This window comes from Mesoplodon bidens, assembly GCF_964165515.1.
Source record: "Mesoplodon bidens genome assembly, contig: HAP1_SCAFFOLD_326, whole genome shotgun sequence".
In the NCBI taxonomy this organism is placed as follows: Eukaryota; Metazoa; Chordata; class Mammalia; order Artiodactyla; family Ziphiidae; genus Mesoplodon; species Mesoplodon bidens.
In genome coordinates, this window is record NW_027671423.1 from 220,861 (window position 1) to 248,794 (window position 27,934).

Genomic DNA, 27,934 nt, shown 5'->3' on the forward strand with positions numbered 1-27,934 from the left:
TTTAAAGAGAGAAGCTGGGAAAGAGATGGGAAGGAGAGGCCGGGCCGGCTGTGAGGGCCCCACCCCCAGGAGGATGCTCCCTGAAAGCAGCAGTCTGTGCAGTGCCCACCACACCCCTCCTCCGTGAGGCTCTGGCGCCCTGCAGCCACCTGCAGGTTACACGATGAGGCTCTTCCAATGAGTATAAAGAACCCCCAACCCTGCTCCCTTACCCCAGGACTTCTATAATCTTGAGACCCTAGACTCATCAAAGCTACACTCTGCAGCCTGAAGATCTGTCCACACAGCCAAGGGAAGGCTGGGCAGGAGGCAGCCAGCAGGCTCTCACACCACCTGCCTCCCCTCCTTCCTCAGTGGCTCCCACGAGGGCACAATCAGGGCTGGGAGGCTTCATGAGCCCCCCTTGGCCCTCTGGGATGTGAGGAGTCAGCAGGGATTCATACCCATCCTGCCGGGACCATCTGCACTCAATTATAAGCCCTTTGGAAGCCAGCAGAGGGCTGTTAAGCTGCCGCTGGTTCTCTATGATTAGCTAGTTCTTGTCTTTTGAATACTGCATATGGTGCAGCCAGCTGCAGAAAGCATTCATGACTCAAAGCTTTTTTCCCCTCAAAGAGAAAAGTGCTAAGTTGTTATTACTATGGGAAGAAAAAAAAAAGTTTAAAACTCTTACTCTGGTTAAGTTCCTCTTCCTACCTTAAAATTCTACCTCTTCCCAGGACTGGGACCATTCCTTTGTCTGTTTTCTACCAGCACTATATAGGTACTTGCTTGCTGAAGATGAGCCTTGCTAAGAAATATCAAGATTGTGTATAATTCCAGCTCAGGTGTTGTTATCCGTGGTCCAGTAGACCCTCTTCTCTCCCTTATTTTGTGTGAGAGACCTGACGTTAAGGCATGCTTTTGATGAAACCACTCCAAAAAGTCAACTCTTTGCAATCAACTCAGGAGCCAGCGCCACTGCTGAGGCTTACCTTCTTTCCCAGGTGCTGAGCCAGGAACAGAAGCAATACTGCTTGGTTCGCACTTGAAACCCTCAGTGTTCTCTGTAGGCGAGAAGCAGTTAGCTGGCTACAAGCTAGCATTAAAATCAGTAGGGATGCTTAAAAAAAAGACATGTATTTCTGGGGCTATACATAGACTTGAAATCCAGGCTCACATGTGAGTGGAGGTCCAGAGAAGATGGAGATTTGAGAGTCTTGTGAATAGTGATAATGAAAGCCATGAATTAGCTACAATTCACAGGGAAAAGAATATGGAAATAGAAGATGGGGGTAATCAGAGTCCCTTCTTCCTCATATCTCTGAACTAGGCAAATAACTCGTTTCTTTTCTCATAATACACAGGCTCTATGGTAAACACAGCACAAATATGCCAATAACCACAGGGCACTCTATGGATAAGACAATTCTTTGTAGAGTGGATACATGTATAACTGATTTGCTTTGCTGTACACCTGAAACTAATGCAACATTGTAAATCAACTGTACTCCATTTTAAAAATATATATTTAAGAAAATGTTCTTTGTACCATGAGTTTGGCTGGCTTAAGCCTATAAATTTGCAAAACTTTAGGAACCCATCTATATATGGAATGAATAGTTCTACTCTCCATGTTGAGAGACAAATAAAAATGCCTATTTAAATATCTAGCAGGAAAAGTACCCCAAAAGTGATTTCACTTTTTTTTTTGATGAGCAATTTTAAGCATGTCCAAGAGGAAGAAAATCTGTACCAATATGGGTTGTTCCACTGAGCCTAATGGGAGCCACATGTCTATCTGACAAGGGAGTTACAAGTTTGGAAAGGGAGAAAACAAAAGGAACCCTGTGTTGTTAGTCTGAAATTGGAGGTAAGGTATAAATTCATGGTTTTCAATATATGGATACAGAAATAAATTTAGATGTCATGGGCACATAGGTATGTGTATACATATACACACATGCAGATATTCCCAAACTCTGACCACTGAGATGGCCTGGGACCAGTGGCTCCACAACAGTACTGGGTACACTTAGCACTCAAATCTTCGCTTTAAGATAATTTTCCACTAAAGCAAGCAGGGCTGGAATAGGGAAAGTACAAGACAAACTTGGAATGTCTTATAGTGTCAGAAAATAAAGAAATGCCCAAGTTAAAGGGGGATGTGTCAAGACGACACAGGAGCCAGCTTGAAGGTGTTCCTGCTGGCCACATCAGAGACCATTTAAGCATCTAAAGGAATAACGATAATAACCAATTACAACCCACTGAATACAAACTGAAGAATCCATACTTGTAATATTAATATAAATTAATAAAGGGGGAATAAGTGATTCTATAGTGGAAAAGTCTGGCAAGCACCACCTTAAACAAGTGGTCAGTTAGTGTCATAATGATGGGACAGGTGGAAATCATGCACCGCTTGAAGAGATGCAGCGAGGAAGACGCAGCATTGCTTCTATGCTGCTCCTGCCAAAGATGCATAAACTAAACCTAACCTAACCTAATCTGACAGGAAACACCACCCAAAGTAACTGGCCTGTAATCTTCTAAAGTGTCAACGTCCATTACTCAGCCATGAAAAGAAATGAAATTGAATTATTTGTAGTGAGGTGGATGGACATAGAGACTGTCATACAGAGTGAAGTAAGTCAGAGAACTGTTGGAACTAGGACAACACACCATTTCTCTGGCCTTCAGTGTCCTCCTCTGTCAATGGCATGATTGGATTCAGTTATCTCATTTCATTTCGTAAACAGTAACTAAGAAAGCCAACGTGGAATACAATTCTAAATTTGAATGCCCAAGTAAAATCCCTCTCTGTGACCCCCAGGGATCCAATGGGACAGGGGAGGGTACCTGGCATCAATCACTGAAGCTAGGTTTTCAGGTTCCATCCTCGGGAAGACATGTGGGAGCTGCACCAGGACATGACTGATGCAGCCTGTCATCGGGACGTTCCTCACAGCCACCTGCCAGGTGTCAGTGAGAACATTAGGAAGTGAGCTATCCCCATTGTTGACCAAATGCTGTCCTCTCCTTCTGCCTCATGACCCAAACAATACACAATACTTCATGAAAATTCAGAGAAAGAAGGAGAGAACCCACCTGGCCTTGCACATTGACGCAGTACTTGTTGAACACAGAGTTGATCTGGGCATCCTGCAGGGCCCCAAACAGCAGCGTCTGACGATAGTACTTGGACCGATTATTGAGGTTCCACATGCGCACTCGAGAAAAGTCCACCCCATGTGAGTCCAAGGGCAGTAGGTTCATGTGGCTCATCAACTGCTTTGAGCAGAAGTAATACTCCATTAATACTTATTGAACACTTACCTGCTGGGCGTTGCTAACCTCTCTATAAGCCCATCATCTTATTTAACCCCATGAAGTAGATACTATCATCTCCCAAATTACAGCAAGAAAACAGGCTCAGATGGGTGAGTGACTTGCCCAGAGTCAAGCGAACAAGAAGAAAAGCTCAAACTGGCCACCTTGTGGATCTCTCAAAAAGGATCAAGATGCGACCTATACAGAATATTTCTTTTCAAGGAAATTCTGAAATGCCACTCTGGTCACTCTGTAAGCAACTCAGTTCCGGACTTGGACAAGAAGGGAAATGACACGGAAAACAGAGCTGCTGTCCTTCCATGACTTGGTTCCCAAAACGTTAGAAAATTCCCTGAGTGACTACATGTGCCTTTTGCTCAAAATAAAGATGACTCAACCATCGACATGCCTGTTCTATTTTAATCATATTTTTACCTTGTAATGTATATTGAAGGGTCACAAGTACCATAAGTTTATTCCCTACTTTATAAATAAGGACTCCCCTTTATCTGTCCCAAACTTACTCCAAGTCCTGGGGTTGTAGAAAAGGTAAATGCTCACATGCCTTATAAAAATAAACCTATAGTTCTGTGATGAGGATTGTTCCAAAGCACAATCCTAAACCCCAAAACATTGCAGAGTATGTTGAGAGGGAGAAAAAAATTATACTACAAATTACAGTAGGGGGACAAAAACATCTTACGTTTCTCTGTAAAACATCACAAATTAAGAAATCATGAGCAATGTTTTCCCATCTCCACTGAAGACCAAACAAAAGAGAACGAGCATAAATAGGAGGAACTATTTTAGATAAAAACATTCCTGGTGAGGAGGGATTTCAATCAGTCAACCAACCAACCAACCAACCAACCAACCAACCAACCACACTAAACTGGTCTATTACTAGAAGCAACTTTTAAGGGGAAGAAATCTTTTCTGGAGATTTGAAAATGTTGACAAGAATTTTAATCTTTCTGGATACTTTACTGACCAACTTGTGGGTAGAAGAGGGGACAACATTTCCCGTTTTCAAATTGGAAAATGTGGAATATTTCCATTTCCAAGCTGAGTTTTAATCTGGACTTTAATAACCATTTCAGACTCAAACCACTGAGCTTCTTGTCTCTAAATGTTAATGACCAGCATTACCAAGACATGCTCCCAGTTCTGCATCAGGTAAATGTCAGCTTGATCAATGATGAGAAGCTCAATACAAGACAGAAAGTCAAAATCTCTCTTCTTCTCTCCTTCTCCACCAATGATGGTCCTCAAGCCCAGGGGGGAGGCAATGAGGATGTCTGACGAATAGAAGGGGGCATAAAGTCAGATGCTTCTCTGCAGTATTGCCACCCCTATACACAAAACAGCCAAGCACACATCAGTTCATGAGTCACCACCAAGCCATTAGCTTCCACCCTCTCCAACTGCAGCCTCCCCTTGTACCTTCCACATCTTCCCCTTTGCATGTAATTGTGCTCAAACTGCTTTAATTATTAAAATCATCATCGTCATCATCATCATCCCTCCTTTGCATCTACGGTCCCTTCTAGCTCCCACCCTCTTCTTTTCCTTCACTGGCAAACCTTCCAAAAAATTATCTCTACTTTAAAATCTCCCACTGACTCCTTAATGTACTGCAATCTGCCTCTGAGTCTCAGGACACCACTGAAATGACTCTTGCCAAGGTCACCAACAGCTCTCAGTTACCAATTCAATGGCACTTTAGTGTTTCTTGTCACGAATGCATAAGCACACCCTCCTTGAAATGTTCTTTTCCTTACTGGTGGTTTCTATCACTTTAACACTTACTTCTATTACTGACCTGGTTCTTATCTATTTTTCCATATTCAAAGAGCTCTTCAACAAATCCCTGGATTCACCCACAAGTTCTCTTTCACTCTACATAAAGCTTTGGATAAATATATTCACTAATTATGGCTTTAACATTATCATCACAAAAATTTATATTTCCTGCCCACATCTCTTTCCTAAGCAACAAGTAGCAGTCTGTAAAGAGCCCAGATCATATGTGAAGGAGATTCACTTGCTAATCTTAAAGCATCTACCAGAGGGGCAGAAGTTGGCTGGGACTCTCTCTGGGGACAGAATGCTGGCAGATGCCATTTTTACAAATTCCCTCTACCTTGATGGCACTGGTGGGTGCCACTTTTTTGCACTCTCACTCTAAGTTGCTAACAGTGGTGGTGGGTGAGTACCCCCTACCCCACGGCCCTGCACTGCCTGTGTGCAGCACTGACAAACATGGACAACGAGCAGCCACGCCTACCCCATCTCATGCCACTCGCGGGACATGACCTGAGGCAACAATCGCATGTAGCCCACACAGGGGACACTCCTTGAGCACCAGGCTCAGGCAGATGGGGGTGGGACTGCATTTCTAGACTCCATGGGAGTGAAACAAACAGAGAGAGTTTATAAGATGACCAAGAACTAGGAAAAAGTTAAAAATACAGTTCATCTCCCACACAGGGCCACTCCTTCAAGACGGGGCAGTAACTGTTTTGCATAATACACAGAAACAAAGACAGAGAGTCAAGCAAAATGAGGAAGCAGAGGAACATGTTCCAAATGAAGGAACAAGATAAAACCCCAGAAAAAATATTTAATGAAACAGATGTAAGTGATTTATCCGATAAAGAATTCAAAGTCATAGTCCTAAAGATGCTCACCAAACTTGGAAGATGAATGAACGAACACAGTGAGAAACTCAAGAAAGAGACAGAATATAAGCAAGTTCTAAACAGAACTCACACAGCTGAAGATTATAATAATTGAACTGAAAAATACACTAGAGGGAATCAACAGCAGACTAGATGGTAGAAAAGAACAGATCAGTGACCTGGCAGACAAGGTAGCAGAAATCACCCCAACAGAACAGCAAAGAGAAAAAATATTTTTAAAATATGAGGACAGTTTAAGGGAACTGTGGGACAACATCAAGTGTACTATCATCGGTGTTAAGGGGTCGCAGAAGAAGAGAGAGAAAGGGGCACTAACACCCACATTATAGGGGTCCCAGAAGGAGGACAGAGAAAGAAAGGGGCAGAAAACTTATCTGAAGAAATAATGGCTAAAAATGTCCCTAACCTGGTGAAGGAAACAGACATTCAGGTCCAGCAAGAACCAAGAGTCCCAAACAAAATGAACCCAAGGAGATTCATACCAAGACACATTATAATTAATACGTTAAAAGTCAAAGGTAAAGAGGGAATCTTAAGCAGCAAGAGAAAAACAACTAATTACAGACAAGGGAATCCCCATAAGAATATCAGCTGATTTTTCATCAGAAACTTTGTGGTCCAGAAGGAGATGGCATGATATGTTCAAATATGCTGAAAGGAAAAAACTTCCAACAAAGAAGGAAGGAAATAATAGAAGTCAGATGAGAAATACTGAATAAATGAAATGGAGACAAAAAAAAGATCAATGAAACTAAGAGCTGGTTCTGTGAAAAGATAAACAAAATTAACAAACCTTTAGTCAGACTCAATAAGAAAAAAAGAGAAGGGGCCCAAATAAAATCAGAAATGAAAGAGAACCTATAACTGACACTACAGAAATACAAAGTATCATAAGAGACTACTACGAACAATTATACACCAACAAGTCAGATAACCTAGAAGAAATACATAAATTCCGAGAAACACACAATCTTCTAAAACTGAATCATGAAGAAAAAATGTGAATAGATCAATTACTAGTAATGTGATTGAATCAGTAATCAAAAAGCTCCCCAAAAACAAAAGACCAGGACCAGAGAGCTTCATGGTGAATTCTACGAAATACTTAAAGAAGATTTAATACCTATCCTTCTCAAACATATTTCAAAAAACTGAAGAGGCGGAAACACTTCCAAACTCATTTTATGAGGCCAACATAACCCTGATACTGAAACACCACAAAAAAAGAAATGTACAGGCTACTATGCCTGATAAACACAGATGCAAAAATCCTTGACAAATTATTAGCAAACTGAATCCAACAATACATTAAAAGGACCATACACTATAATCAAGTAGAATTTATTCCAGGGATGCAAGGATGGGTTGACAAAGTGGGTATAGAGGGAACGTATCTCAACCTAGCAAAGGCATATACGATAAACCCACAGCTAACATCATATTCAGTGGTGAAAAGCTGAAAGCATTTCCTCTAAAATCAGGAAGAAGACAAGGATGCACACTTCTGCCACTTTTATTCAACATATTATTGGAAATCCTAGCCACAGCAACTAGGCAAGAAAAAGAAATAAAGGATACCCAAATTGGAAAGGAGGAAGCAAAACTGACTATTTGCAGATGACATGATACTTTATGGAGAAAACCCTAAAGACTCCACCAAAAAACTGTCAGAACTAATAAATAAATTTAGTAATGTTGCAGGATACAAAATTAACAAAAATCTGTTGTGTTTATATACATTAATAATGAACTATTAGAAATTAAGAAAACAATCCATTTACAATAGCATCAAAAAGAATAAACTACCTAGAAAAAATCTAACCAAGAAGGTAAAAAACTTGTACTTGGAAAACTACAAGGTATTGATGAAAGAAATTAAAGATGACAGAAACATGAAAAAATACACCATGCTCATAGATGGGAAGACTTAGTACTGTTAAAATGTCCATACTGGACACCAAGGGGGGAAAGTGGGGGTGGGGGTGGGGGTGTGATGAATTGGGAGATTGGGACTGACATGTATATACTAATATGTATTAAATGGATAACTAATAAGAACCTGCTGTATAAAGAAATAAATAAAATTCAAAAACAAAGTCCATACTACCCAAAGAAATCTACAGATTTAATGCAATCCTTATCAAAATACCCATGACATTTTTCATAAAACTAGAATAATCCTAAAATTTGTACAGAGGATCCTGGGGATTTGTGCAAAGGATCCTGAATAGCCAAACTGATTATGAGAAAGAAGAACAAAGCTGAAGGTATAACACTCCCTGATTTTAAACTACACTACAAGTCTACAGTAATCAAAATTGTACGGTAATAGCACAAAAACAGACACAGATCAACAGAACAGAGAGCCCAGAAATAAATCCATATTTATATGGTCACTTAATCTATGACAAAGGAGACAAGAATATACAATGCAGAAAAGACAGTCTCATCAACAAATGGTGATGGGAAAACTAGACAGCTACATGCAAAAGAATGAAACTGGACCACTAGCTTACACCATCTACAAAAATCAACTCAAAATGGATTAAAGACTTGAACATAAGACCTGAAAACCACAGAACTCCCAGAAGAAAACATAGGCAGTAACTTCCCTGACAACAGTCTCAGCAATATTTTTTTGGATCTGACTCCACAGGCAAGGGCAATGAAACCAAAAATAAACAAATGGGACTACATCAAACTAAAAAGCTTGTGCACAGCGATGGAAACCATCAATGAAACAAAAAGGCAATCTACTGAATGGGAGAGGATATTTGCAAATCTAGTAAGGGGTTAAGATCCAAAATATATAAAGAACTCATGTAACTCATTATCAAAAAGCCCCAAACAGGGCTTCCCTGGTGGCACAGTGGTTGAGTCCGCCTGCCGATGCAGGGGATATGGGTTCGTGCCCTGGTCCGGAAAGATCCCACGTGCCGTGGAGCGGCTAGGCCCATGAGCCATGGCCGCTGAGCCTGCGTGTCCGGAGCCTGCGCTCCGCAATGGGAGAGGCCAAAACAGTGAGAGGCCCGCGTACTGCAAAAAAAAAAAAAAACCGCAAAAAAAACCCCCCAAACAATCCAATTAAAAAATAGCAGAGGGGGCTTCCCTGGTGGCGCAGTGGTTGAGAATCCACCTGCCGATGCAGGAGACACGGGGTCGTGCCCCGGTCCGGGGGGATCCCACATGCCGTGGAGTGGCTGGGCACATGAGCCATGGCCGCTGAGCCTGCACGTCCAGAGCCCGTGCTCTGCAACGGGAGAGGCCACAACAGTGAGAGGCCCGCGTACAGCAAAAAAAAAAAAAAAAAAAAAAAGCAGAGGACCTGAATAGACATTTTTCCAAAGAAGTCGTACTGATAGCCAACAGTCAAATGTAGAGATGCTCAACATCAGTCATCAGGAAAATGCAAATCAAAATCACAATGAGAAATCAAAACTACAATGAGGTACCATCTCACACTGGTCAGAATGGCCATCATTAAAATGTCTACAAATAACAAATGCTGGAGAGGGTGTGGAGAGAAGGGAACCCTCCTACACTGTTGGTGGGAATGTAAGTTGGTGCAGTCACTATGGAAAACAGTATGGAGTTTCCTTGGAAAACTAAAAATATAATTACCATATGATCCAGCAATCCCACTCCTGGGCATATATCTGGACAAAACTATAATTCAAAAAGATACATGCACCCCTATGTTCACAGAAGCACTATTCACAATAGCCAAGACATGGAAACAACCTAAATGTCCATTGACAGATGAATGGATAAAGATGTGATACATATATACAATGGAATACTACTCAGTCATAAACATGAACAAAATAATGCCATTTGGCAGCAACATGGATGCAACTACAGATTATCATACTAAGAGGAGTCTGTCAAAGAGAAAGACAAATACCATATGATATCACGTATATATGAAATCTAAAATATGGCACAAATGAACCTATCTACAAAACAGAAACAGACTCACAGACCTGTGGTTGCCAAGGTCAGGGGTGGGGAAAGGGATGGACTGAGAGTCTGGGGTTAGTTGATGCAAACTATTACCTTTAGAATGGGTAAACAACAAGGTCCTACTGTATAGCACAGGGAACTATATCCAATCTCCTGGGATATGTCGTAATGCAAAAGAATATAAAAAAGGATGTATATATGTGTATAACTGAGTCACTGCCATACAGCAGAAATGAGCACAACATTGTAAATCAACTATACCTACTCCAATTTAAAAAAAAAAGAAGAATGTATCAGGTGGCTAGTAAGTGCTGTGATCAAAATGAAATAATATAAAATGATAGGCTGTGATTTTGGAGTTATAAATTCTTACAGCCACCATGTATTATAAGTTGCTATTAACCAAAGCACAGAGAGAAAAAAAACCACAATGAGATATCACCTCAAACCTGTCAGAATAGGTCTTATCCAAAAGACAAGAAATAACAAATGCTGGCAAAGATGTGGAGAAAAGGGAACCCGTGTGCATTGTTAGTGGAAATGTAAATTGGTGCGGCCACTATGGAAAACAGTATGGATGTTCTTCAAAAATTAAAAATAGAATCACCATACAATTGAGCAATTCAACTTCTGGGTGTTTATCCAAAGAAAAAACCCACTAATTCAAAAAGATATATGCACTCCTACGTTCAGTGAAACATTTATAATAGCCAAAATATGGAATATGGAAGCAGCCTAAGTGTCCACAGATGACAAATGGATAAAGATGTGGTGGGTACACACACACACACACACACACACACACACACAATGGAATATTACTCAGCCATAAATGAATGAAATCTTGCCATCTGCGACAACAAGGATAGACCTTGAGGGTATCACAGTAAGTGAAATAAGTCAGACAAAGACAAATATCCACAGCATGTGACTTCACTTATATGTGGAATCTAGAAAACAAAAAACCAGACGGATAGATACAGAGAACAGACTGGTGGTTGCCAGCAGGGAGGGCGGGGTTGGAGGGTGGGCAAAATGGATGGGGGAGATCAGGAGGTATAAAACTTCCAGTTATAAAGTGAACAGGTCACAGGGATCCAATGTATGCCATGGGGAATATAGTCAATAATATTGCATTAACTTTGTATGGTGACAAACGGTAACTTTACTTATTGCTGCGATAAGTTTGTAAGGTATATAGACATTGAATCACTATGTTGTACACCTGAAACTAATATGTCAATTATATATCAATTAAACAAAAGACTGATTTATCAGCTCCTTGTTGGCCGCCTGCATATGTTTAAAACTAACCATAAGCTCTAATCCCCTTGCACTGCACACTCTGGCCATGCTAAAGCCTCTGAATCCTAAGTCATGCCGGTTTATTCACCCTGATGCCTCCACACTTGCCATTTCCTGTCTGAAACTTTTTCTTCCACTCTCATCGCTCCACTTTGTACCTGGCTAAATCTGACTCAGGTTTCAACTTAGTATGGATGGTACCTCCAACAGAAGGCCTTCCCTAACAGTCCTGAGCCCATTTTGAGTAAGGATATTTGCTTTAAATACTTTTAACTAGAACACCCACTATCCTCTAACCGTAAGACATCTCATCCCATACTGTCTGATTTGTCTTAAGGCTGGACTTGCTTAACAGTAACTTTTAATTCCATATCTCCAGCTTAACAGTGCCTGGCACATAGTAGATGCTTAATAAGTGGTAAATGGGCATACGTGACTAATAAATATTTTCCAGGAACTTTTTCAATGAACAAGCAACCAAGTACATGGGAGCTGAATGACAAACAAGCAAAAATGTGCAAAGCTGGGTGGGAGTCAGTAAGTCCAGAGTGGAGATAATTCAGGTGTGGGCACTCCACATGGCAGGCAGGAGGGAAGTCCATTACGTACAGATGCTCTAGTTTATTCATCTTCCCCAGACTGACCCACCCAGCCCCATCAGCTCCAACTCCCCCAAGAAGCCCTGTAGCATTGACTGTGAGCTACCAGCTATAGGCATGCTGAGACATTTGTTATAAACATGCAGGTGCCTTTCATACATGCCTTCACAGACACTCCATCCCATTAGCCAAGTATGTACCCCATTAGCCAAGGCAAGACTCTCCCCTGGCAGACGAGTGGTCTCAAATGCGTCCTGGTTCTGCTAGGAGGCTGAGACAGTGACCCTCTGAAAGAATGCCTAATTCCAGGCTTCTAGCTTCCAGCTATGTGCACCTCACACCTCAGGTCCCTCAGGGTCTCAGTTTTGACAAGGAGGAATTACCAGTCCTGAAGTGGTCATCGATGTTGCCGACAAATACAGCTTCATAATCCTCAGGCCTCTTCAGGTTGGGTGGTCTCTCCTTGGGATCTGAGCCATACTCTCCATTAAACCTCTTTTTGTTGCTTACAATTATTTTCTTCTTGCTGTCGCCCTCAAGAAGACTGATGAAGAGCTGTACCACCCGCAAAGCAGCTTCCCGGAATGGCACCACTATCGGCACCTGTGGAGGGAGTGATGGGCAGCCTTGGAGGGGCAAGGGGAAGGAAGGACAGCTCGAGGTGAGCCTGCTGGGGACCTAAGGAGCCCTCCGTTCCACAGCCCCTGGCCAAGGACCACATCCGTGTCACCCCCTTTACATAGGACCTGGCTCAGTACTGAAGACTGAGCATCTTTCCGACCCACAGCACCATGTCCTATGGACTTCAATCTCATGGCTCCTTGGGGTGGGGGAGGGGTTAATTCTTAAGCAGAATGTAGAATTTTTTTTTTTTTTTTGCGGTACACGGGCCTCTCACTGTTGTGGCCTCTCCCGCTGTGGAGCACAGGCTCCGGACGCGCAGGCTCAGCGGCCATGGCTCACGGGCCCAGCCGCTCCGCAGCATGTGGGATCTTCCTGGACTGGGGCACGAACCCGTGTCCCCTGCATCGGCAGGCGGACTCTCAACCACTGCGCCACCAGGGAAGCCCAGAAATACTCTTTGAGGTAAGTCAATGCCGTTAACAGAGGTGTCCATTAGCAAAAACCCAAGGGCATAAACACACAAAGCTCTTTGAGGACAAGAAATGTTACTCATTTCTGTCTCCCACAGAACTTAGTTCAGTATTTTGATCCGTAAGGCCCAAGGAATATGCTGAACAAATGAATTAGATGTATTAAGTAGAGAATAAAGTTAGTAAGGAAAGGACTAAAGCATCATTACTTTTCTAGTACATTTCCTAGTACATTTTTCAGAAATGATGATAAAGGATTTCTGAAATAAGATGATATTTCAATGGGAAATATAGGATTCAGTTTTCCAAACATTTCCAAAAGTGCTCAATTTTAACTGTTGAGGAAAAAAACAGAAGATGCTTAACAAATGATTACCTTCTAACTACCCTTGTGTAAACAATACAGTCAATGGATATAACCCCAGTCAGATCAGGCAGTTCACCAAATTCTGAATGTGATTCATGGGTAATCTACCTCATATTCTATTTTGCAATTCTAAATGGAAACAGATAATCTTATTATCCTGATGTTCAAGATTCTGAGATAGTTTCTCAGAAAGGCAACCAGCACAGCCAGAGGGGTGTAGTGATTCAGTTTGGTACAGTGCAGGGATGATGGATCAGTTTTGAAGAGGGCCAAGTTACTGTCCCGGCTGTCACACTAAGTAAGTGTCTAGGCTTTGGTTTCCCCAACTATCAAACAAGAGGGTTGGACTAAGAAATCTCTAAGAGCCATATCAGTATCAAAATCCTAAAATCCTATTAAGCCCAATGAGAAGAATCTAAGAAGATGAGGCTTCTTCAATATAGACACAGAGGCTAAGGGGTAAGGGGGTATGGGTGGCACAGTATCTAGCTCCAGCACATCATGAAAAATGTAGACAGAATTCAACGACGTAAGCTCCCAGTCCACTGGAGCTTAGGCTTATGAGCCACATAAATGTAATCATCACTTTAAGCAGTAATAAGGATACAATGCCAAAACAGGGATTTTGTTTTCCAAGGTTTACATATTTATGTGGCTTAGTGAAGAGAATCCTTGGTTCTAGTCCTGTCTCTGCTACTTTTTCTCTGGTTCTCTTTAGCAAGGTCCTCTACGAATCTGGGTCTCTGTCCACAGGTGTAATATGTAGGGATTGAATAAAAGGCTCCTTAAGGTCCCATCCAGCTCTGACAATCACAAAGAAGACATTTATAGTGGAGTGTTACTTATGTAGGATCAGGGTTTATCTTTAAGGAGAGAATTATCATGGAGGTACCTCCTACTCCACTTTCCAGTTACATCTGCTGTTAGAGACGGTCCACTGAGCTGTCTGCAGCACTGCTGTGACATTACCTGGCCTATCTAATATGCTCATTCTTGGACTCATTCATGATTCCAATCATTAAACCGTCTGAGAACCTGCTAAGTGCCAGGACCCATATGTTAGAGCCTTACAGCCTCCCTGAGGGCAAAGTTCTGCTGCTGCCACTCACCTTGGGCCTCGTTAGCCCTTGGTCCCTGAAGTCATCATCATCACCCAACCCAAGTTTCTGGCTTCGGCATCTGCTGTTGTTGGCAAGCACCTGGGCATTGGCTTTGAGAACGTGATTTATCACATGCAGGCAGTACACGTGGCGGATCTCTTCCCCTTTCTTCAGGGCAGTCCTTTCTGGGTAGAACAGGTCCCGGTAAGAATTCATAATTAAGAAGAGCTCTTTCTGGAGGGGTGTGAAGGGGCTACTTGAATTTGGGGGACCAGAGAGGAACTGGCTGTTGGTCTTGATCCAGGTGGATTCCAGAGGCTTCTGGAGATGAAGTGACTTTAAGTCAATGTCCTTTGGGGGTTTAAAGGTTTCCAACTGTTGAAACCTGGATGAAAAGGCAAGCTGGCCCAGGATGGGCCACTGTGGGAGAAATGATCAAGAACTAAGTTAGAAATGAATTATACTACCTTACATTCATATAGTGCTTTATAATTTACCAAGGCCTTTCACAGATCCTTTTACAGATCCTCTCACTTTATCCTCACAACAACCTTACAAGCTAAACACTATAATGCTCTTCTTGCAGTTTAGGAAATGCTGAGGTTCAGAGGTTATAGGATTCAGACAAACAGGAGAACAGAACTAAGGGTTAGACCCCAAGGTTTCTGACTTTAGAAACCTTGTGAGCTCTTCACTAGATCAGTGGGTCACAAACTGTCCTGTGGACCACACTGTAGGAAGTCAAAATTTACTCTAGACAAAAGAAAAGGGGGCCCAACGGTCAAATAACTTCGGTAACCACCACAAAACCTAATCCCCCTCAGGGAGAGTCACATGCAGATCGGACACTAAAGGTTCTGCTGAGTCCTGTAACAAGGACTCCGTTCCACTTCGTTTGACCCAGAGTTTTCCAAATTTACTTGGACGTGGAACAAGGTTTTTGTTGTTGTTTTGGATTTTTTTTTTTGGGGGGAGACATATATTAGAATTGAAAAGAATAGTATTTTGTGGAATACCAGTTTGGGAATTTTTGCACTGTCACAAAACTGCTGATCTTAGCAATAAAGAAAGGATGACCTCTGCAATAAAAAAGAATTAACTATTGATATATGCCAACAACTGGGATGAATCTCCAAGGAATTATGCTGCGTGAAAAAAAGCCAACCTGTATGATTTTATTTATATAACGCTTTTGAAATAACAAAATTATAGAAATGGAGAACAGATTAGCGGTTACCAAGGGTTAGGAATGGGGGAAGGGAGGTGGGTGTGGTTATAAAATGGCACCAGGGAAGAGGAGGGATCTTGATGGTGCTGGAAATGCTCTGTATGTTGACTGTGGTGGTGGCCAGGGCAACCTACACGTGATAAAACAGTATAGAACTAAATAACACAAAGGAGCAGGAGCAAAAGTGAGGAAATCTGAATAAGACAGGTAGGTTGTATCAGTGGAAATTTCCTACTTGTGATATTGTACTACAGTTTTGTAAGATGGTACCATTGGGGGAAACCGGGCAAAGGGCACATGGGATACCCTTGTATTATTTCTTACAACTGCATCTATAATTATTACCTCAATAAAAATTTCAATGAAACAAGGATGACCAATTCTTATGAATAGCATCAGTGGTGAAAAAAAAAATCACCGAAAAAAGAAGCAAAAACTGCTCCATACTGAATAATTTAGGTGTGAACTTATCTCAGATATTTCAAACAAATGAACAGCAGTAGCTACTGTCTGACTGAACACTTTGTACATGTCTTCCAGTAAACTAAATTACTTTATTTTGATGCAGGCATTACTGTCCCCCTCTAACAGATGAGAACAGTGAAGATTAAAAAGGTAGATTAACTTGCCTTAGGTCATGAGATAGCCCCTTGCAGACGTTGGTCTAAACCCTGGTGTACCTGTCTCCAAAGCATTCTTATCTTATTGGTCCCCACCTTCCAGCTTCCCAGTGCCTTTTCTAGCTATGCCTGTGCCTTACTGGGCTCTTCCAGTCTTCCTCTATCTTGCTCCCTATCAAGCCATCTGCCACGGGTGTGTATCATACATTCAGGGAGACCACTAAAACCCAAGACCACTGCTTACTTTTAGCTGGTGGGTAGTTTTGGGATTTGTGGCAACAGCCTGGATTTCTTTTTCTTTCAGTTCTTTGTTTACATGTTGTGCAAATGGATCTAATTCAGAAATAAAGAATATTAGAACACTTAGGGCAAATGACAGGGATTTTCCAGTCTTCCCCTGTGAATGACATCCTGTTTTCATGATGTTAACTCATCTTTTTCCCCATCAACTTTCCCCATCATTTATCCCAGTCCAGAGCTTAAAAGTTTCTGACAGGTTCATCTCCCTAAAGCATTTCTTTAATCACATTATTCCCCACCTCAAAAACCTTTGAAGAAACTTCTTGGACTGAAATTCAACATACACCTCTAACCTACCTCTCTAATGTAATTTTTGAATTACATGGCTCTCAAATTCTTCTGCCACTGTGGCTTTCCTTCCTTTAACTGAAAATTCTATCCTCTTGTTCACCGCATTTCTATATATCCAAATAGTATCTGTTGAATGTTACCCCCTGACTCACAATAAATAACTATTTCCCAAGAGCCTACTGTGTCAGGCACAGTTCTGGCTCCAAAGAAGCCATCTCTGGTCCCCTATAGACAGTCATCACTTTCTCTCAAGCGCCCCACCCTGCCCTCAGTTATCCACACCAACACATATATGTGCATGTCCTACCTCACCTAACTAGACTGCAAGATCCCTGAGGGCAGGTACCACGTCTGATTTAACCTGCACTGGAAGACAAATGTAAATGCTCAACACTCAACTGAGGTGAACAAATGATCAAAATGGCAGGGTCAGTGCTCTGCACTGGCCACCCAACCTTCTCTTCCAGCCCCACTCATGTAAGAAGCAAAGTTAAATGACCCATTCAGGGACCCAGGTAGTAAAACTTCAAATGCAGTGCACCTTATATTAAGACCTAAGATAAAGGTGAACAATAGGAAATAAGAATTCTAGGTGATAATATATCAGTACAGACCAAACAACCAGAGAAACTTTAGGATAGTCAAGCCTCCTAATGTTTCCTCCAGGGTTTTTTTTTTTAACTTTTTTTGAGTTCAGAACGCGGTTTTTGCCCAAATTCTACCTGCTACTTCTTCCTCTTGTCTAGAATAGCTAACAGAACCAAATGAGGATTAAAATTTCAACTTCAGTGGCACCGCTGGTTGAAGAATGGCACTGGGACCAAAAAAGGCAGTCAGGACCCAGAATGAGACCAACCTGACGTGCCCACCCAGGCACAGGCTAAGACACAGGACCTGAGAGACAGCAAAGCCCTGCCTCAGCCTACCACAGGCTTGTCTAAGTAACAGTCATGGGGACAGAGGCATGGCCCAGTGTTCTGTATCTTGACTTTGGCGATGACAATATAAATATACACATTTGTCAAAACTTATCGAATTATATACTTAAAATGGGTACACCTTGTTGAATGTAATTCATACCTCAATAAAGTTGATTTTAAAGTTAAATTAAACAGTCGCCTATGGGGACTTCCCCAGTGGCACAGTGGTTAAGAATCCGCCTGCCGGGCTTCCCTGGTGGTGCAGTGGTTGAGAGTCCGCCTGCCGATGCAGGGGACACGGGTTCGTGCCCCGGTCCGGGAAGATCCCACATGCCGCAGAGCGGCTGGGCCTGTGAGCCATGGCCACTGAGCCTGCGTGTCCAGAGCCTGTGCTCCACAACGGAAGAGGCCACAACAGTGGGAGGCCCGCGTACCGCAAAAAAAAAAAAAAAAAAAAAGAATCCGCCTGCCAATGCCGTGGAGCAACTAAGCCCATGCACCACAACTACAGAGCCTGAGCTCTAGAGCCAGTGAGCCACAACTACTGAGCCCATGTGTCACAACTGCTGAGCCTGCGTGTCACAACTGCTGAAGCCCGCGTGCCTAGAGCCTGCACTCCACAACAAGAGAAGCCACCACCGTGAGAAGCCCACACACTGCCACAAAGACCCAATGCAGCCAAAAATAAAGAGAGAGACTGGGGAGACAGGGTGGAGCTTTCTGGCTTCTGAGGTGCTTCCTAGTAATAAGGACCAATCAGATTAGCCACTGCCAGGTCTCACAAATCTGTAAAATTACTGCTCCAGTAAGGAAGAGCAAGTGAAGGATAGACAGAAAAATGCAAAGTACTTTTCTCCTCTTTCTCTCCCTTCCCTGCTTGGGGAAGAAAATCAGAAGTCTTCCCCTGACCCCAGCTGTGGATCGTGAGCTTTGAGGAACTGGCCTTCCCTGCTATCATTGTTCAACTGTTTGTCCTCATGAACAGCCACGCCCACTCGCAACACTGCCTAACCCTGAAAAACACAAAAGATCTCGGAGAAGCATTTCTTTCCAGCTCTACATCTAGCTGCTAAACTATCTGTTTCTATTACTGCTCATTCCAATAACAAGAGATTTAACAGGTATTAGACCACAACCACCCATACTAAGCACCAGCTGAATTCAAACAACATGAGCTGTGCTCTGACCTTGTGATGCTTTCAGAGAACAGTTGCCTCCTCTTTCCTCTTCGAGAAACTTGGTTTCTAGGCTAAAGAGTGACTCATGTTTTGCATCTGTAAACTCCTCTGGGGATTCCTCTGCTGTGCCAGGTGGCCCGTGCCCATCTTTTCCCTTAGGGTCAGCAGGTAAGGCCGCATCTGCAGTTTTGATAAAACATTTTGTAAAATTATTTACTACTCATAAATATAATTACACTTCTGTTGACAAATGAAATCTAATTCCTTAGGCTATCATTTACTTTTAAGCAAATTCAGGTAGAAGACATAAGTTTCAAAACCGAGCTTGACTGCTGACCTAGTACATGTAAAGATGTTCAAATCAGCGTTGATATAACAAATAACTAGAAAAAATGATTTCGTCATTTCTATCGAAGGGGTACTAATTAAATTACCACATATTATTTACAATGGAATATACTATGTGATTAAGCTAATGTGAACCCACAGTTACACACGTTATATCATTAAAGAAAAAAGTAACTTACAGAAATGTATGAGGCCATTATGCACATACACACAAATATATATTCACTCATATATCCATAAAAAAGTAGCCTGGAAGGTTCTATAAAATGTTAAAGGTGTTCATCCCAGGGTGGAGGAGATATACGTTAACTATATTACCCTCTTAAATTTTTACAGTAAATATATATTACTTTTATAATTTAAAAAACCAAACTTTTCATTTTTAAAAACCTAAAACATGATAGAAAAATGGAAAACCAACAAAATTTAAAAAGTCCCTAAGTCTGAGGCAATGATTTTTTTATCCGAGTACAAGTGATGAATGAAAATACTAAGAATGGTGTGTGACACCTTAAAGTAGAGACAAAAATACAGTAAGGCAAATAGGCATTAAGATAACAGAATATAAAAAGTTACCCAGATATATTCAGACAATGGACTACTATTCCAGTAATAAAAAGAAATGAATTACTAATATGAACTACACGGATGAGTCACAACAACATGAGGAGCCAAAGAAGCCACATGCAAAAGGGTACTTATTGTGTGCTTCCATTCAAATGAATTTCTAGAATAGAAAACACTAATACATAGTGAAAGAAAGCATGTCAGTGGTTGCCTGATGCCAGGCCTGGGAAACTGGCTGTAAAAGGACAAGAAGGAACTTTTTGCAGGTATTGGAAGTGTTCTGTATCTTGACTTTGGCGATGACAATATAGACAGACACATCTGTCAAAACTCATCAAATTACATACTTAAAATGGGTACACCTTGTTGAATGTAATTCATACTTCAATAAAGTTGATTTTAAAGTTAAATTAAAAAGTCACCTATGGGGACTTCCCTGGTGGCACAGTGGTTAAGAATTCGCCTGCTAATGCAGGGGACGTGGTTTCAAGCCCTAGTCTGGGAAGATCCCACATGCCGCAGAGCAACTAAGCTCGTGCGCCACAACAAGAGAAGCCACCACAGTGAGAAGCCGGCGCACCGCAACAAAGACACAATGCAGCCAAAAATAAATAAATTAATAATAATTTTTAAAAAAATAGTCACCTAGATGTTCGAGTGAGACAGAGTTCCTTTAAGCTTTCAATCCCAGCTCTTCTCTGAAGCCTCCCCTCATGTACCCTGGCAGCATGTGACCACTTTGCACCTCTTTAACACCTTATATTTATCGGTTCCATTCAGATTTGATGCTTGAAAAGTTTTGTATATTTTATGTCTATCTTCCACTAAACTTGGTTCCTCTAAGGCAGGAACAATCATCTCTTTCATAAATTGAGACCATTACAAAAACAGAATTATGTTCCCTTTCCTCTCAATCAGGGGAATTTGAAGTAGGATTGATGAAATCCTGGAAATCATAAGCAAAAACGTCATTTCTGCATTTTTATGGCCAGAGGGTCCTGTGTTTTCATCAGATTCTTGAAGATATCACAGAGCCCAACAATGTTAAGAATCTCTGCTTTGAATCCATGTGCTTTCACCCAGCTCTATGGTACAAGGCACCCTGCCCCTGGGGCAATCTGTCTGTGGTCCCTGCAAAGATGATAAACCCACATCAAAGACACTTACTCTTCCGCATGTCAGTAGACTCTACTGCCGTCTCTTCCTCCACAACAATGTCACTATCGCCGTCTTCAAGATTCATTTCTGTCTCATCTATAACACTGTCTTCTTCCTCTTCCTCCTCCTCATCTTCCTTGGAAACATCCTTTAACGTGGCAAGTAGTCTGTTGTAACCAGAAACTTGTTCTGGTTCACTCTATGCTTCACTTTCAGAACTTGGAAGTATCTAAACCCTCTGACTAAAAGGAAAATGGGGATTTTAAAAACAAAAATTATATTGTTCTTGTTGCTACCCCACGACTATCATCAGGCCCACAGTGGAACCAAGTTCAGACTTTTCTAAATAAAAACCAGCTTTTCTGCAAATATGCAATCCTATCTATTCAACCAAACCTAGCACCAAATTTGTTTAAAACAGCTAATCTAGCTATGATTCTAGAAGCTCTTCCTCTTCTTTGAACTGCTAATGTTCTACGTGGGAAGACAGCAAACTAAACACATGGAGCTTTAGGTTATAAGGCGATCTAACCTATGTGTCAGCCACTTGGCACCTTTAAAGGAGCAACAGGAAAACTTACAACAAAAAAGTGTACTTTATTTCTGAGTCCGTGGTAATGAAATAAGACCTTTGATGATTTTGCACTCTATTTTATGTTAAGCAAACATAACATTCCCTTTTAGGATTCACCAAGAGCCCTCTGGTAAGCCTCCTTAACAGGTTCTAACAGGCTACTCTCTCAGGACAGTTTCCTACTCTATACTATATTAGTTATCACAATGGCATCTTAACAGACATCTGCACTTAAAACTAAGCAATATTACTAAAATATAGCTTACATCTAAAATCAGAAAGAGTGGAAATGTAGCCAAACATTATTACCATATATAATCTTAAAAGTAACCGTCCAGAATCTACTATCATAAAGAAGGTATAAAGCATTACCAGTTGACAAGTCTGTGGTTTTGCTTCCTTTCTGGAAACCCTGAGAAGAAACAGGCAATGTTAAACTTTAACTGCTAGTATGTAGCAATTAGGAAAAGCCTAATGATACAACTTTAAATGAACATGACAGACTATACCGTTATAAATACATTATATCTATTGTCAAGTTAAAAACTCCATATGCATTTGGACAGGTTTTGTAAGGATATGCCAAATAGATAATAATAGACGAATGAAAAGGTCTAACAAGACCACATGACAAATACTACAGTCACACAGTAACAGGCTCTCATCCAAAAGATGGGAAATTTTGGCAAATACAAGCCCTCGGGGTTCACCTTTTCTAGCAAATTCCTTAAGTAGATTATCCCTCTAACTGTTGATAAAGCAGCCCAAAGGGGTGGGATGAGCACTAAGATCATAACTGAGAGTCTGGACACTTATAGAGGAACCCACAACTACCCAAACATTAGTTTCCTCATGGTCACTGAATACATAGGTGATGTCGAGGGTCCCAAGCAATTCTATTTTTTTTAACTTATTTAATTTATTTATTTTTGCCTGCTATGGCTCTTCGTTGCTGCGCCCGGGCTTTCTCTAGTTGCGGCGAGCGGTGGCTTCTCTTGTTGCAAAGCAGGGGCTCTAGGCTCGCGGGCATCAGTAGTTGCACCACCCTGGCTCAGCTGCTGTGGCTCGCGGGCTCTAGAGTGCAGGCTCAATAGTTGTGGCGCACGGGCTTACTTGCACCGCGGCATGTGGGATCTTCCTGGACCAGGGCTCGAACCCCTGTCCCCTCCATTGCCAGGCGGATTCTTAACCACTGCGCCACCAGGGAAGCCCCCAAGCAATTCTTTAAAAGCATATAAAACGAAAACAAGCTTATAAAATCTCCGCCCAGTCGCCACACGGGAGGCGTGCCGTCTAGCATAAAACTACAGGCTCAACAAAGGGTAGGAAGTCCGGTGAAGAACCCCATCTCAGGCGGGAAGCCGTCAGGATCCCCGGGCGAGCTAGGCCGGCGCCGGGGCAGCGTGGGACGCGGCGGGAGCTGCCCTGTCACTACCCCCGGGGCACCGGCGGACCAAACGCGGGGACACGCGGGCTCCCACCGGGAAAGGACGCCGGCAGCGCCGGTCCCAGCCTTGCCTCTCCATACGTGTCATAGAAGGGATGCTCCTCGCCGAAATCCCTTATCTAAGGGATTTCTGCTTCTTCTGCTTTTTAGTTAGGGAGCTGAGCAGCTGGCTCTGGCTCCGGCTCCGGCTCCCGCGTTTGCCCATGGGGAAGACGGCAATTCAGCCAACCTCCAAGAATCGCGTTTTGCACCCGGAAGTAGTCTCGTCAACCCACTCACGCGGGCTTGCCAACGGCGCTTTACGGCGGAAGCAGGGTGCCATAAAGCAGACCCGCTTTACGTCGCGCTTGTACGACAGGCGTTAGAACTTCCTGTTTCCCATTCCGCCCCCTAGCGAGGCTCTTTGGAAGCACGTGCACGCATGCGCAGCTTTTCTCTGAGCCCCGTAAGGAAGGCAGGCAGGGAGGCTTCGGGCTTCCCCAGGTGGGTAAATGGGTGGGTGTACTTTGTGCGTCTGTTTTGGCTGTGAGAATCAGCCTGCATAAACGTGTAGTGACTGAGATGGTTGAATGCAGTGCCTTTATATTATGCCATAATACAAATACCAACTAACATTTAAGGCTGCCGGTGCATCTCAGTTCATCCTCACAACAACAGTAAACAAATAGGCCTTGTTAATAAGCCTGATATTGGAGATGAGAAAGCTGATGCTTACAAAAGGTTACATACACACTAGCAAGAGAGGAGATGGAAACCTAATTCTCTCTGATGCGAGCACAGGCTTTTCCCACTAGGATCTGCCACATGCGTGTGCCATGTGAAGAATGAGGACGCAAGGCTGAGATTCCCGCCCTTTACCCTACCCCCTCATTTTCTGAAAGGATTGCAAGGGCCCTTGGTAACAAATTTGTTCTGGCACTTTTCATGTTATAAAAGCAAAAACACATCCAGAGAGGTAAAGTGACTTTCCTAAATCACCCGGAGAGTCGATGTTACAGAAAGCAGTAAAACTCAATAAAGTGTCTCAAAACTGAATTGGGGCAAATTGGGATGGAAAACTTTTAAAGGGTAAGTAACTTTCCTATATCTGGGTCGTGGTGGTGGTTACACCTTGTATACAATTACCGAAATTAATCAAACTGTACCTTTAAAATTGGTACATTTTAATGCAAGTAAATAATAACCTCAATAAACAAAGAGGGAAAAAACAGCGCAACTGGACTTAATACTCTAGAGACAGGCAGAGTGTGCAGGGATACTTAAAAACCACAGGATAGGGCTTCCCTGGTGGCGCAGTGGTTGAGAGTCCGCCTGCCGATGCAGGGGACCCGGGTTCGTGCCCCAGGTCTGGGAAGATCCCACATGCCGCGGAGCGGCTAAGCCCGTGAGCCATAGCCGCTGAGCCTGTGCGTCCGGAGCCTGGGCTCCGCAAGGCTCCGCAACTGGAGAGGCCACAACAGTGAGAGGCCCGCGTACCGAAAAAACAAAACAAAACAAAAACCACAGCATAAACACAGAGGCACTTTGTTTCTAATAGTAACTTACAATGTCAATCATAAACCACAGAATTCACCTGAATATTTAAGGTAAAATAGGAGCCATCAAAGATAGTGTTCACTGCCTCTGCTATTAGACGACTGTGAGAGAACTGGACCTTTGTCCAATACCATGTCACACCTATACAAGTCACACTACAACTATTCAAATCCTAGTTTTCTCCTTCTGGGGACCATCTACTCCTAATTAGATTCTGGGAGCTTAGGGTGGGGCAGGGAGGCAAGGGGGAGGGAGGATCAAGAAAATATGCAAACAGCAGGTAGTGCCAGCTGATGGCCCAGCCAAGGAACCCAGAAACAAACACACATCTGTCTCCTGTCTCATTTCAACATAAAAAGTACAGTCACTTACGTAAACAAAAGGCTGCTTGCAAATCTCATCATACATACTAAGGCACTAACCACAGTATAACCTGGCTATGACGATAAAGTCCTACAATGTTTTTTCTCCTCCCACCCTATTCCAAGTGCCCCAGCTTCCCTCCCCAGAGGCAACCAGTTTCTTGGTGTTCTTCCAGAGATCTGCTATAAAAAGCTATACTCATGAGCACTTGATGTGACTCTTTACTCTCTCCTGCTTTCCATGTCATTGTAGTCCTATGGACAGGTCTAGACTGTTCCCAGGTTCAGACACAACTGTGCCCTAGCTCCACCCAAGTGGTCTCATCATTGGCTCACTGAGCCCGCTTCTGAAAATATTTATATTAGCCTTTGACAACATAAAAGGGGATGCTTTGTGAAATTTTAACCTGAGACTTCGCAATTTAAACATATTTTTCATGCCTCCAGTGAAAGTTCTCTTAGTAAAACCCACACAAAGAAGATGCATGTGCCAACTAGTGAAGGCCCTGGGAAAATTGTAATAAAGGCAAAATTTGTTCTTCCCTTTCTTCTTCCCATGCTCAGCCCTTCCTTTTCCATCCTGCAGGGTTTTCTTTGCCCTTTGCCCTCAGGGACTCAGTATTTTCAGGGGTAAAAACAATCCAGGAAATAATCTTTTATACTAGTTTGTAAAGAGAGGCTGATGAATTAATGTTACTTGGGTATTTCAATTCGGGGAGACTCCCTAGGATAACGATCTCAAGGGGTGGGAGGGCGGTGGCTGTCCCTTAAGACAAGATGGTCAGAATATTCAGAAAAGTGTTAGTTTTTCTTTATTAAAAACTTTTTCTTTGGAAAATTTCAAGTATATACAAAAGTAGACAAAAGAGTATAATGCACTCCCATGTTCCCATCCCTTGGCTTCAATGCAAGGCCATCTTGTTTCATTTATATGCCCACCCACTACCCCTAACTCCCGCCCCTGTATTATTTTTGAAGCAAATCCCAGACATTGTATTATTTTATCTGTAAATATTTATTTCTAAATATCTAAAAGATAAGGGTTCTTTCTTTAACATAGCTACAATGGCACTATTTCACCTAAAAAAAGATGATAACAATTATTTAATATCATCATGTAACCAGTCAGTATTCAGATTTCTGATTGTCTCATAAATGTCGTCTTTTTTTTTTACACTGTTAGTTGAACATGTTCTGCTATTCTCTGTGTTTCTCGCGAATACATTGTGGGATTTAGAACTTTGATCAGATTTCATGATAGCTGATATTTTATACTTCCATCAAGAGGCGTATACCATCTGGTTGCCTTTCATTTTGTGATGTTACCAGTCATTGGTAGTCAATGTCTAAATTCGTTAATTCATTAGAGGTCACATTCTAATTCTATCATGAGGTGATATTCTAATTCTATCATTTCTTCTTCACTTACTTGCTGGACTATTTCTATGAAAGCAAGCTTTTCCTTCCCCTAAATTTTGCTTACCCAGTGGTACTGTTTGTATAGGAAAAGCAGAAGAAATGCTTGATTCTCTCCCTTCATTTACTAATTTTCAACACAAGGAGTCAATTCACTGGATCTTCTAATGTTGACCAATCAACTTTTTTTAAATTTTTAGTATCATTATGAACTCATGGAATTACACAAATTGATGTGTTTTAATCCCTTGCAAATATTATGGTGTACATGATTGGAAAGAGCTTATTTGACATATAGTGATGTATTTGAAAAGACAAACTATGTCCTAATACAAACCACAGAAAGTAAACGGGAGTCTATCTGAGATTCTCAACAGAGCAGGAATGGGAAGGTGGGGAAGGAGCACAATTTGAGGATACAGATCAGATGCTGGGGAAGTTTGAGTTTTGAAATTTATGTGATAATATACGTGGTAACAAGGGCACATGTATTCAAGATATGTTGACAGGGAGCCATAAATAATCCAAAGGTATGACTCTCTAATTATGAAAGCTCCGACACCTCAGCTACTGATTTGGGAAGACTCTGGGGAAGGTGTGTGTGCACCCACACATCTGTCTCCTCCTAGATGCCTCAAATCAGACAGTCTCCTCCACCACATGTATGCATACATGTCTGTATACACCCCAAAGCCATCCAGCCTCTTCCTGAGAGTGCTGGCAGAAATCCATAAATGAATCTATCTCACTTTCCAACCCAGACAATGAAACAGACTTTGGCTTGGGACTTTAGGAGAATTCTCCACTAACATGTTCAGAATTACTTGTTTCTGACTCTCTTCTTATCCTTGGACCAAGCTGAGCACTGGTAAGTGTTCTCAGAGAAGCAGCTTTCTTTATTCCAAACTTGGATCTGTATAAGAGGAGGAGGAGGAAAAAGAAGGCTCAGTAACTCCCTTGGAAGTAGGCTGCCCACCTGGGGCCCTCCCTCCAAACTTCTTCCCTTCAGCACCAATCTAACAGCCCACTTCCATCTCCCCTGGCAAAGAAAGTTGTCACTGGACCTGCAGATAAAAGAGACAAACAAGAAGTTACAAGTACCATGAGCATGAGGGTTCATAGTCCTGATTTCAAATATGTTTCCCTGTTGGGACAGAGCAGTGTCCTGATTTTGACTTTGGTCAGCACCAAACTACCTATCCTTTGATTATCTATGGCTATGATATGAGATCGTGGATATGAAAGCTCTCTGAAATTGGACAAGTGCTGTGTGGATGGGAGGGCTTCTCACTGCTATTATCGGCTTTTTGTTTCCTCCTGTAAATCATTCTCTCCAGGCCTCAGTCAAGTCCTTGAGGGCAGCAAGGCGCAGGCCAGACAGGAACTCCTGTAAGTCAGGAGCTCCTGGCACAGGGCTAGGGGCAGGGCGATCTCCACGAGCAATGGAGAATGTGTTGACTTCAGAAAAATGAGTTATCTGGGGATACAGGATCATTGGGTGTCAGTGAGACGAAAAACTGGACTTCTGTTCAGTAAGACTGATTGAC

The 27,934-nt window shown here is 42.3% G+C and overlaps 1 pseudogene across 1 annotated transcript; it reads right to left on the bottom strand.

Annotated features, from left to right (window-relative positions):
- Nucleotides 1-2,744: 2,744 nt before the first annotated feature.
- On the bottom strand, nucleotides 2,745-26,304 carry LOC308611413 (U3 small nucleolar RNA-associated protein 25 homolog; annotated as a pseudogene). The gene is made up of 11 exons: nucleotides 26,298-26,304; nucleotides 22,560-22,734; nucleotides 21,999-22,038; nucleotides 21,062-21,294; nucleotides 18,989-19,159; nucleotides 16,535-16,623; nucleotides 14,452-14,862; nucleotides 12,265-12,484; nucleotides 4,462-4,664; nucleotides 3,091-3,273; nucleotides 2,745-2,954 (listed from the first exon to the last, which is right to left on the bottom strand). The product of its transcript is annotated as a U3 small nucleolar RNA-associated protein 25 homolog (transcript).
- Between the last annotated feature and the right edge of the window lie 1,630 nt (nucleotides 26,305-27,934).